The sequence below is a fragment of the Salvelinus sp. IW2-2015 genome, unplaced genomic scaffold, assembly GCF_002910315.2.
Source record: "Salvelinus sp. IW2-2015 unplaced genomic scaffold, ASM291031v2 Un_scaffold1457, whole genome shotgun sequence".
NCBI classification, from domain to species: domain Eukaryota; kingdom Metazoa; phylum Chordata; class Actinopteri; order Salmoniformes; family Salmonidae; genus Salvelinus; species Salvelinus sp. IW2-2015.
Window position 1 is genome coordinate 168,311 of NW_019942919.1, and position 10,615 is coordinate 178,925.

Sequence of the window (10,615 nt, forward strand, 5' to 3'; positions counted from 1 at the left end):
CCTGTTCCTGGAGAGATACCCTCCTGTAGGTTTTAACTTCAACCCCAGTTGTAACTAACCTGGTTCAGTTTACCAACCAGCTAATTATTAGAATCAGGTGCACTATATTAGGGTTGGAGTGAATGGTTAATGTGTATCTGTAGGTTAATGTGTATCTGTAGGTTAATGTGTATCTGTAGGTTAATGTGTATCTGTAGGTTAATGTGTATCTGTAGGTTAATAATGTGTATCTGTAGGTTAATGTGTTAATGTGTATCTGTAGGTTAATGATGTGTATCTGTAGGTGAATAATGTGTATCTGTAGGTTAATAATGTGTATCTGTAGGTTAATAATGTGTATCTGTAGGTTAATGTGTATCTGTATGTTAATAATGTGTATCTGTAGGTTAATGATGTCTATCTGTAGGTTAATGTGACAATAGCTGTACTGTTACCTTCCAGACTGGTTCCATATGATTTTTTTTGTATAAATTTTTTTAACCTTTATTTAACTAGGCAAGTCAGTTAAGAACAAATTCTTATTTTCAATGACGGCCTACCGGGGAACAGTGGGTTAACTGCCTTGTTCAGGGGGCAGAACGACAGATTTGTACCTTGTCAGCTCGGGGATTTAGCCATAATGTATGTAAGTGTTATCTTTTTTGTTGTTGTTGTTGGTGTTGGTATTGGTATTGGTATTCATCACATCGACTCATCTCAGTCTTACCTGGTAAAATAAAGATTTATGTATACAGTATAACAAAATATTACCCTGTCAATGCACATTTATGCTACACATTAGTTGTTGCTTTACATTAGAACACACTGTTTCAAAGGGGCATGGATTTGAGATCACAGACTCCAGTCTCTAGTTCCCACTACAGACATCACTTCTAGCAATATTAGGCAGTARTAGGACACTCACTACCCAGCAATCTGTCAGTGTCACGGCACCAGATTATTATAAATGCTGTGGTCTCATTGACACAGGTGAAGTGAGTGATGTGTGTTTGAAAGCAGTTTCATTGTTCTACGGTGGCCCAGTGGTTCAGGCCYGATACGTTGTTACTATCCCTTTGTTCAAAAGGATTCAATTCAAAGGAAAGAAAGAAAACGAATGAATTATTTTAAATGGTCTTATTTTCCCTCCTTGTTTTAAGAAATACATTGCAGAACTACAACATTTCAGTCTATTTGAGACATGGAACAAAAACATTTATACAATCGTTTTCATCTGAAAAATATTTTTKGGGGGTTTTCAAGTCATGAGGACAAATGTATTTTGTCTTTACACAGACAGGGTTTATTTTGTCTTTACACAGACAGGGTTTATTTTGTCTTTACACAGACAGGGTAAGCGAAACAACATTAACTCTGAATATTTCCTTCATTTTGATCATAATTGAATTGCTTATCAATAGGTTATCCATACGATTCCATTACAACACCACACTTTTAATACCAGCTCCCATTTGTGTTCCAACTAATGAAAAGAAAGAAAATGAAAAAAATCATGTTTTTCTTTTACAAAAACAAAAACAGAAACAAATCAGTAAAAAATCTACAGAAAATGGTAAATGTATAATTGTTCTTTGGGATAGACAGCAATATTGGCTTTGTTTTCATCTTTGGAATGAAGCTTTTGCTTAGAATATTCAACCACTACCACACACAGTCTAGCCTGATCTCAGATCTGTTTGTGCGGTATATCTAACGCCTATGGTGGTTGTCACAAACAGATCTGGAAYCAGGCTTCTCAACCACTTCCTGTGAGGTCATCCTTTCCAGGTGTAATTTACTGATATCATCAGATTGTAACACCACCCCCTGCATTTTGGTTTAAACACACTCCTCTCTAAGTAGCCTTTTCACACTATCATGCCGACCTGAACAAACCAGGTCAGTACAGCTCGGCTCAGTTCGGCTCAGTTCGGCTCGGCTCAGTTGTGTGAAAGGGCTTATATAAGACCCTTACCGAGCCAATGTACAGTATGTTATGTTCCGTCAAGCATAGATACATAAAGAGAATCCAACTGTGGAGAGTAAGATTGATGGATCAAAGTGAAAAGTTATTGTTCAATATTCTCATGTTCTACTAAATGAATGAGTGATTTGATTCATCGAGTTTAATTTGGTTATCGTCACACTGACCTCTGACCTCTGACCCCCTGTGGTCGTCAGACCGTCTGACCCTTCACAGGCTAGTGGCGTTTCCGTAGATCTCTTTATGTGTGTTTTTTTTATTTTTTTTATGATAAATGATTAACCCAGTGAGGACCAGAGTACTGTACAATCACTTCATCCTAAACTCATTTGTTGTATTTTCATCAGACACTGATTGGATGCTGCTGTCTAATAATTGGGTTTAATTTGTTTGCTAAGTGGAAGGTAAAAGAGAGGCATAGATTGTCAGGCACAGTACCTTCTGTGACATCATTAAGTTGAGGCCTTTTCACTAATATTCTTTGAAAGATGATTTATTGTACTGTGTTTTCAGGTCTATTGTGGTTGATTAAATACTACATGGTTTGTCCATCGATGTCAAATTCTGCGCTGTGTAAGTTACTATACGAAGGCTATGTCAAAGTTGTGGACTACTGTCTCAAATAGGCCTCAGAACAGTTTTATTTTATTTTTACTCATTCTATTTATATCTCATCTGTCACTCTTGTGCAGTATGTTAACAGTTAGCCTTGTGCTAGCCTTGTGCTAGCCTTGTGCAGTATGTTAACAGTTAGCCTTGTGTTCATAACCTTCTACTCGGGAATACGGACCCTTCAGCTAATTCACTTATTACCCAGAGGGTGCACTATGACAGTGGAGGGCCAATATATACACAACTGAGCCACACTCTCAGCAACCACATGCAGCCCATAGAGTGGTACGGATTCTGAACTTAAAAAGTAATGAAGTCACAATGCATTACACTGCTAGCTAATTGTAAATATACTCATGCATAAAATCTGGGCTATAGCACTGTTGTTTGGCAGTTGCTAAACATAATGCTACACTTCAACACAGAAGAATAGGTCATAAAGAAACAGAGGCGAAACATCTTACCTGCCAATAAAATGAAATGTGGTGCCAGGCTGGGTGGATTTGTTCTATTTCGACTTTGTGTGAGGGTCATGGAGGGTGGGCATTGTTACATTTGATTGGTCCAAATAGCCTAATTACACTCTGCTAGTACAGATTAAAGAATAGGTCGGTGTAATATCATTTAAGTAATCATACCTGATCTTTACATCAACACCAATACTTCACACACAAGACAGTCTCACTATGATATAACTATACAGCCACGAAAGCCTTACATAATTTATCACACTAATACAACTGATTTCGTTATGACACTGAAAATGGTGCCTGCGATTTCAAGTCAGTAGATAAAAAGCATAATAATATCAGTGGGTTCATTCTGAGAGTGAAGAGGATAAATGGATATTTGTGCAGGATATTTATAGCGTAGAAGGGGTATATGAAACATTTACAAAATGGTGGTCAGAAACTAGGTCATAAGACAAAGAAGGAAACATTTACAAAATGGTGGTCAGAAACTAGAACAGAAGAACAAGGGGGGGTTTTTAATCTTTTTTTTAGTCTTTTTTTTTCTTTTTTTTCATTGTAACATGTAAACTGTGGGCTTAATCTGCAACTATCCTCATTCCAGAAAGCTGAGTGAATAACCGGAGCCACTCCAACAACAAAAAATAAAACCAGAAACAATTAAAAACTCAAACCACAAAAAGACAAGCATTTGTTTTTGGTAAGCGCACCTCTTCAACTATTACAGAAATCACAACTTAAAATGTATAAAGATTTTTTTTTGGTTTGTCTCGTAAAGTCACAGTTACCAAAATAATAATTTATTACATACGCTAGAATAACATTACCCTAACCACTAGTATCTCTGAGGTATATCTGAGAACATTAAGGAGAGCACGGTCTGCGCTGTTAACATGCCACAACATTTCATTTTTAATTWAAAAAAAATTAAATGTAAAGCTTTGCAACCATTTGGTAGAATAAGAAGAGGAGAGGAAACAKATATATTTGGAAAGCCTTTGGTATCATTTCTCGTAGTTGTTTGCTYAGTGATTGCATTGCAAAGCACCACAGAGCCAGACTAATACATTGTCCACTAGTCAACAACGTGACGGCCGGCTAGAAGCTGAGGTAAGTACAGAGAGGCCTACACTTTTCTTTGGTTCAAGCAAGGCACTCGTCCCATGGTTATCTCATACTTTGCAACAAAAGCGCTGTTTACGTCTTTGTTAAAGCAGCCCCAGTGGAAAAGTAATATAGCTGGCTGAATATAGGCCTTCTATCACCATTAGAATGTAGGCCTCTAACCCTATTTAGTCAATGATAGGCTCTAACCCTATTAGTTAATATAGCCTTTAACCCTATTTAGTAATAAAGGCCTTAACCCTATTAGTAATATATGACTCTAACCCTATTAGTAATATAGGCCTTTAACCCTATTAGTAATATAGCCTTAACCCATTAGTAATATAGGACTCTAACCCATTTATAATATAGGCCTTTAACCCTAGATTCAGTAATATAGGCCTCTAACCCTATTGAGTAAATACTCAAAAGCGTACTCGACTAATCAGCACACTTCTATATTCTAACACTGGTCAGAATTTGATCATACGACTCTCGTCTTGAACTACCTATAAGTAAATGATATTTAACGTGATAATATAGCCTTCTCAGAACCTATTGGGGAATATAGGCTTAAACCCTGATTAGTAAGTGTAGGACTCCTATACCCTATTAGTAATATAGGCCTTTAACCCTATTAGTAATATAGGACTCTAACCCTATTAGTAATATAGGCCTTTAACCCTATTAGTAATATAGGCCTAAAAGCCTATCATATCAGCTCTAGAGAGAGAATTCATTGGAGTCAGTATTGTCCTATGGTTCCAGGAGTCTCACATCAACTGTTGCCACTCCCATATCTTAAGTATATTTGTATAATGTATTATATGCTAATTTGTATAGGCTACACATAGATGAACGTGGCAACACGTGATGAACTCCCGTACTTTCATAAATGACCCAAGTCCCAAGTTCCCACTAGATCCAACATTATTTCTCTCTCTCTCTCTCTCTCTCTCTCATTTCAACTCCATATTACCTTTCCAAACAGGAGCTAGATGAGTATAATGATGTGTTCGTAACCAAGTGGGAAGTATGAATTTCTCACATGTAACTGGGAAAAATCCCATTGAAGACCCCTCCAGCTGGTAATTACTAGTGGGAAACTCGTCCCTCCCACTTCTCCCACATGCTGACCTTTGACATCACCTAGGATAAATGTATAAATGTATTTATCCTTTAATGTATTTTAATGTATATATAAATGTATKTATCCTTTATTTAACCAGGCAAGTCAGTTAAGAACAAATTCTTATTTACAATGACGGCCTACACCGGGCAAACCCGGACGACGCTGGGCCAATTGTGCGCCGCCCYTATGGGACCCTCAATCACAGTCGGTTGTGATACAGCCTGGATTTGAACCAGGGTGTCTGTAGTGATGCCTCTAGCACTGAGATGCAGTGCCTTAGACCACTGAGCCASTCKGGAGTCCCAGTGGCTCCCTACTAAGAGAATGGCCTCTATAACAGCATTTCCAGCAGTTAAATGCAACAACAAAACATTATTTATAAAAAGYWATCTATTCATATGGTTTGTGRACACTATAATTTGTTAACGAGCATGATAGCTGTACTTTTAGTTCATGGGTTAAGTAGCTTGTTGACCAATCTGCGTTTCTCAACGAGTTCAAAGCACGTGAATACATCCAACTGGTATTTACGACTTCACAACTGGCATATTCCCACCTCCCACTTGGTTACGAACACAGCATTAGTCCCRAGGAGTACACTACTGCTATTATAACGATTACAGCTGTTCTGTTTTGTTTGAACCAGAATGTATCAGGGTTATGTGTCTTTCAGAGAGGCCTTTCACCAGTGCCTTTTTGGTTTCTTTGTGTTGAGGTTTCTTTGGTTTGGTTTGGTTTAAATCACAACGTTGCACTGGACCAATAGGCAGGGAGGAGGATTGTGGTTTTTGAAGTCCATTTACAGTATATTGTCCATTGCTTTATTTCCATTAAGTCTGATTGTTAAGGAGTGATACTTGGGGGAGATTGAGGGAAGCATTTTCAAATGTATGGACTGTAGCCTACTTTGCACAGGCACTAGTAAAAATACAGATTCTATAATGTCAGTTTGATAAGATGGACACTGTGTTTTTTGGGGGGGGCTAATCATTCTGACTCTCCTGTGTTTGTAGATTTCTAAAAACGTTTGTTTTTCCCGGCACTGCTTGTTTGATCGTTACATAAAAAAAAGAAAAAAGAAAAAAGAAATCAAGGAGAAAAGTTAATCCCTAGATGTCTGGGAATTATATTAGTATATATATATGTTCTTTATATAAAGTATGTGGATGTATTTTATCCAGCCTCTAGGTTGTCTCAATGCTTCAGTGTAAAGATGGCGTTGACTTGGGGGTTTGTCTCAACAACTCAATGTGTGGTTTGGACACAATGTGTACTGTGATCTGGTGAAGGGCTTTCTGAAACCCCTAACACACACCCTCACCTTCCCTAACCCTAACACACACCCTCACCTTCCCTAACCCTAACACACACCCTCACCTTCCCTAACCCTAACACTTCCCCCTTCGTCCCTATTATTTTAGGGGAGGAGAAGGCATGTGTTCGAGAGAGCAAGAGAAAGGAGAGGGAAGGAGAATGGAGAGGGAAGGAGAAAGGAGAGGGAAGGAGAATGGAGAGGGAAGGAGAAAGAGAGAGAGAGATAATATCAAAATGAAAGCATGGGCCAAGCGCAGACCGTACTACAGAAAACAAATCTTTGGTATCTTTGGTTTCATCAACACGATTAAAATGACAAATGGAAAGGTCAGTGAGGTAGCCTCTTTGGTTCTCACTATAGAAATAGAAATCGTTTTTTGTTTTTTTACACAAGTCAGTCTTGGAAGCAGCTAGTTTAAGGGAATCCTCTGTTTTCCTTCTCTATCAAGTGAAACAACGACCAACCTCTCAAGTGTTCCAGTTATCTTTGGTGAGTCTGACTTGGTGAGTCTGACTTGGTGAGTCTGACTTGTCTCAATCAACGTGTGACCCTCCCCTATCAGTGGCACAAACATCAGTCTGAAATTCATTGCTCGTCCATCACTGGAAAACAAAAGAATGCAAAGGTCTCGCAAATGAAAAACAAAATAAATGAATTAATAATAAATCACAGAAGGAAAAAATACAATGCAGTGCTCATTCATTATCTTTTAAATCAACAGATTGTTTTCATCAGGAAGAATGAAGTTAATGAAAAGAAATCTATATTCGGGAAAAAGATTTAACTAAATGTGTTTATAATAATATAATGGCGACATTCATTATTACAACTACCCTGACATTACTAAATTTAAAAAAAACATTGTTCTGTCATTATTCACAAAACAATTGAACACCCTCTGTTGCTTTTTAAAGTAAACTTACTAATAATAAATTAACGTGGGTAGGMCATAAGCACTGCATCTTTGATTCTCTAACTCTCTTAAATACCCATAAATATTCATCCCCCCCAAAAATTACATCTAATTAAATAACATTAAATAATTAAGTAAAAAACTATCATGTGTACTAACACACCTCATAAATAGTTTGACAGTATCATCAACAAAAAACAGGACAAACAATGTAAACTTTGGCAAACGTATCAGGGTAAAAGGGTTCCAAGTGAGATTTGGCAATTTTAAATGAATTCTCAATTAATTAAAACAATTATAAATTACATAAATAAAATCATATATTACATAAACCTAGGAAAGACAACATAATTGTACATTAGGCATTGGCAAACAAACGTAAGCACTAAAGACAAGCAATGAAAACCTCTTTGGATTTTAGTTTCATACCCATGGTTGGTACATGTTCCTCAAGACCAGACTGAGTATGAAAGTGGACTCCACCAGGCTCCAAGTCTCAAGACCAGGGCTAGGACCAGGACCAAGAGGACTAGGACCAGGGCTAGAACCAGGACCAAGAGGACTAGGACCAGGGCTAGGACCAGGACCAAGAGGACTAGGACCAGGGCTAGGACCAGGACCAAGAGGACTAGGGCCGTGGCGGAGCATCTTTGTACTAGAAGCCTCACAGAGAGACAACCAGAAAAGGATAAAGCTATTTGACCGATATTTGAGCAGTTTCTCTCAAAAGGTTGAACTACTAGTCTGTTTTGTATTTTTGGTTTTGCTTATTGTGAACGTGTGGAGTAGTAGAGTTTGTTTTCCCCAAAAAGAACTGAAGTCATACAGGATGTGCCTATGAGCACCCAACCCCTCTGTYCCCTACTGTACCCTCCTTCACTAACACGGACGCTGTGATTCAGCAGTGGACTGGAGAGTGAGGTGAATAGATGAAAGATAGAGAGAGACAGCTCGACAGACAGAGATGTGTGTAGTCTACCACCATGTGAGTCTGAGTACAACAGCACGGTAGTTAGTGGARCTGGAARGATTRTGGKTGTGCTGTACACCAGTTATCTTTGGTGTGTACTGTAGTTTCACATAGTTTCACAGAATCATGTTTCTCTACAGACTGCAGKGACAGATACACCTGAATCCTCCGGGCATGATGTTCCCTAGTGGAGTGGACAGACGGAGAACCCGAGGTAGTCAGTGTCCAGTGAAAGGGAGTGATGGAGAGGATGTATCGTACCTACTGAATCACACAGTGTCATGTTGAAGAAGGAGCGTACCCTTAAAATCATACATACATGTACTAMYATACATRCATGTACTGGGTAGTGCTAGCTATACAGTATGCATGCATGTATACGTATGTGGCTGTATGTATGGTCGACATTGTCAGGAAAATAAACTTTTTGGAGGAAAACTTCTGTAGGAATAATTATGAATCTTTGGTTTTGTAGCTGATGAGGTTTTCGTTGTTCTTTTCCATTTTTCTTGAAAAACTGCATAGGCACACGTTAAAGACAACCTTCCTACTTTCAGAGACACGTCCTTCTGCCTTAGGAGACAGCTGGCTCAGCGGCGTAGTTTCCCCCCACACACACGTGTTTTAAACCCTTTCAGTCACATCCTGCTTCCCCTTAAAATGTCCTGACCAATCAGAACAGAACAAAGCTACTTCTCCGTTCCCCCTGATGTCTGTCCTCCTCCTCTTCCTCTTCATCATCATCATCGCTGCTCACATTTATAATTATCTTCCTCTTTAGAACAGTTTTGTTGTAGAACAGGTGCAGAAAAAAGTTTCTTTGGTTTTGATTTGTCAATAAATAGAAAAAAAGTCTCAAGTGTCCATTTGTGGTCCGTCAAGCCTTTGGCTCACTTCTGTATCACAAGAAGCCTGTGTTCTACTGGACAAGGGGCTGCTTACCGGACTTTTTTGCTTTGGTTGTTTGATCGGTGGCTGATAGAAGGATAGACGAGTTTGACATGATTGAACTCTAAAGATCTTTATGTATGGGGTTGACTTGAAAAGTMGGAGGTTTGTATATATTTACAGAATGTGTAATATAATGAATGATTGCTACTGTGTCGAGTGGAGTCCTCAACACACGCATGTGTATATAATAATCATTGGTGTACCAGACAGGTGGAGTATCAGCACAGCAGTTAAGAAGCAGACGTCTGGGGGACTGGCGTCCCAAATCGCACCCTATTCCCTACATAGTGCACTAAAAGTAATACACTATATAGGGAATAGGGTGCCATTTGGGGCACGGTCACACTCTTCCTGGTTTGTTTGTTTCTTAGCCTGGCGCCCAGGGTGTTGCCTCTACAAGACTAGTAGAGTCCAGTGGAGACTAGTAGAGCTTAGTGGAGACTAGTGAGCTTAGTGGAGGTTAGTGGAGACTAGTGGAGACTAGTGGGGTTAGTGGAGACTAGTGGAGGTTAGTGGAGACTAGTGGAGGTTAGTGGAGACTAGTGGAGGTTAGTGGAGGTTAGTGGGAGACTAGTGGAGGTTAGTGGAGACTAGTGGAGGTTAGTGGAGACTAGTGGAGACTATGGAGGTTAGTGGAGGTTAGTGGAGACTAGTGGAGGCTAGTGGAGGTTAGTGGAGACTAGTGGAGGCTAGTGGAGGCTAGTGGAGACTAGTAGAGACTAGTGGAGATAAGTATAGGCTAGTGGAGACTAGTGGAGGTTAGTGGAGGGGAGTGGAGGTTAGTGAGACTAGTGGAGGCTAGTGGAGACTAGTGGAGGTTAGTGGAGACTAGTGGAGACTAGTGGAGATTAGTGGAGATAGTGGAGTCTAGTGGAGACTAGTGGAGGTTAGTGGAGTCTGTGGAGACTGTGGAGTTAGTGAGTCTAGTGGAGACTAGTGGAGTCTAGTGGAGACTAGTGGAGGTTAGTGGAGTCTAGTGGAGGTTGTGGAGACTATTGGGGATTAGTGGAGACTAGTTGAGACTAGTTGAGACTAGTGGAGGTTAGTGGAGACTAGTGGGGTTAGAGGAGTTGATTGATATTGTCATTAAATAGAATTGATGGTTACTGTGTTAAGATAAACCATGTTATGCCAGGGTAGAATATAACTTTAGTCTTACAGAAAGCTTCTATAATACAAAGTTAG

At 39.3% G+C, this 10,615-nt stretch overlaps 2 long non-coding RNA genes across 2 annotated transcripts; both read left to right on the forward strand.

Annotated features, from left to right (window-relative positions):
* The first annotated feature begins 1,118 nt into the window (after positions 1–1,118).
* Positions 1,119–3,559, forward strand: LOC139024397 (uncharacterized). Its single transcript, XR_011475688.1, has 2 exons — positions 1,119–3,008; positions 3,492–3,559. It is a non-coding gene; the product is annotated as an uncharacterized lncRNA (long non-coding RNA).
* A 6,563-nt stretch (positions 3,560–10,122) lies between these two features.
* Positions 10,123–10,434, forward strand: LOC139024398 (uncharacterized). The gene is made up of 3 exons (XR_011475689.1): positions 10,123–10,208; positions 10,248–10,316; positions 10,363–10,434. It is a non-coding gene; the product is annotated as an uncharacterized lncRNA (long non-coding RNA).
* The last annotated feature ends 181 nt before the right edge of the window (positions 10,435–10,615 follow it).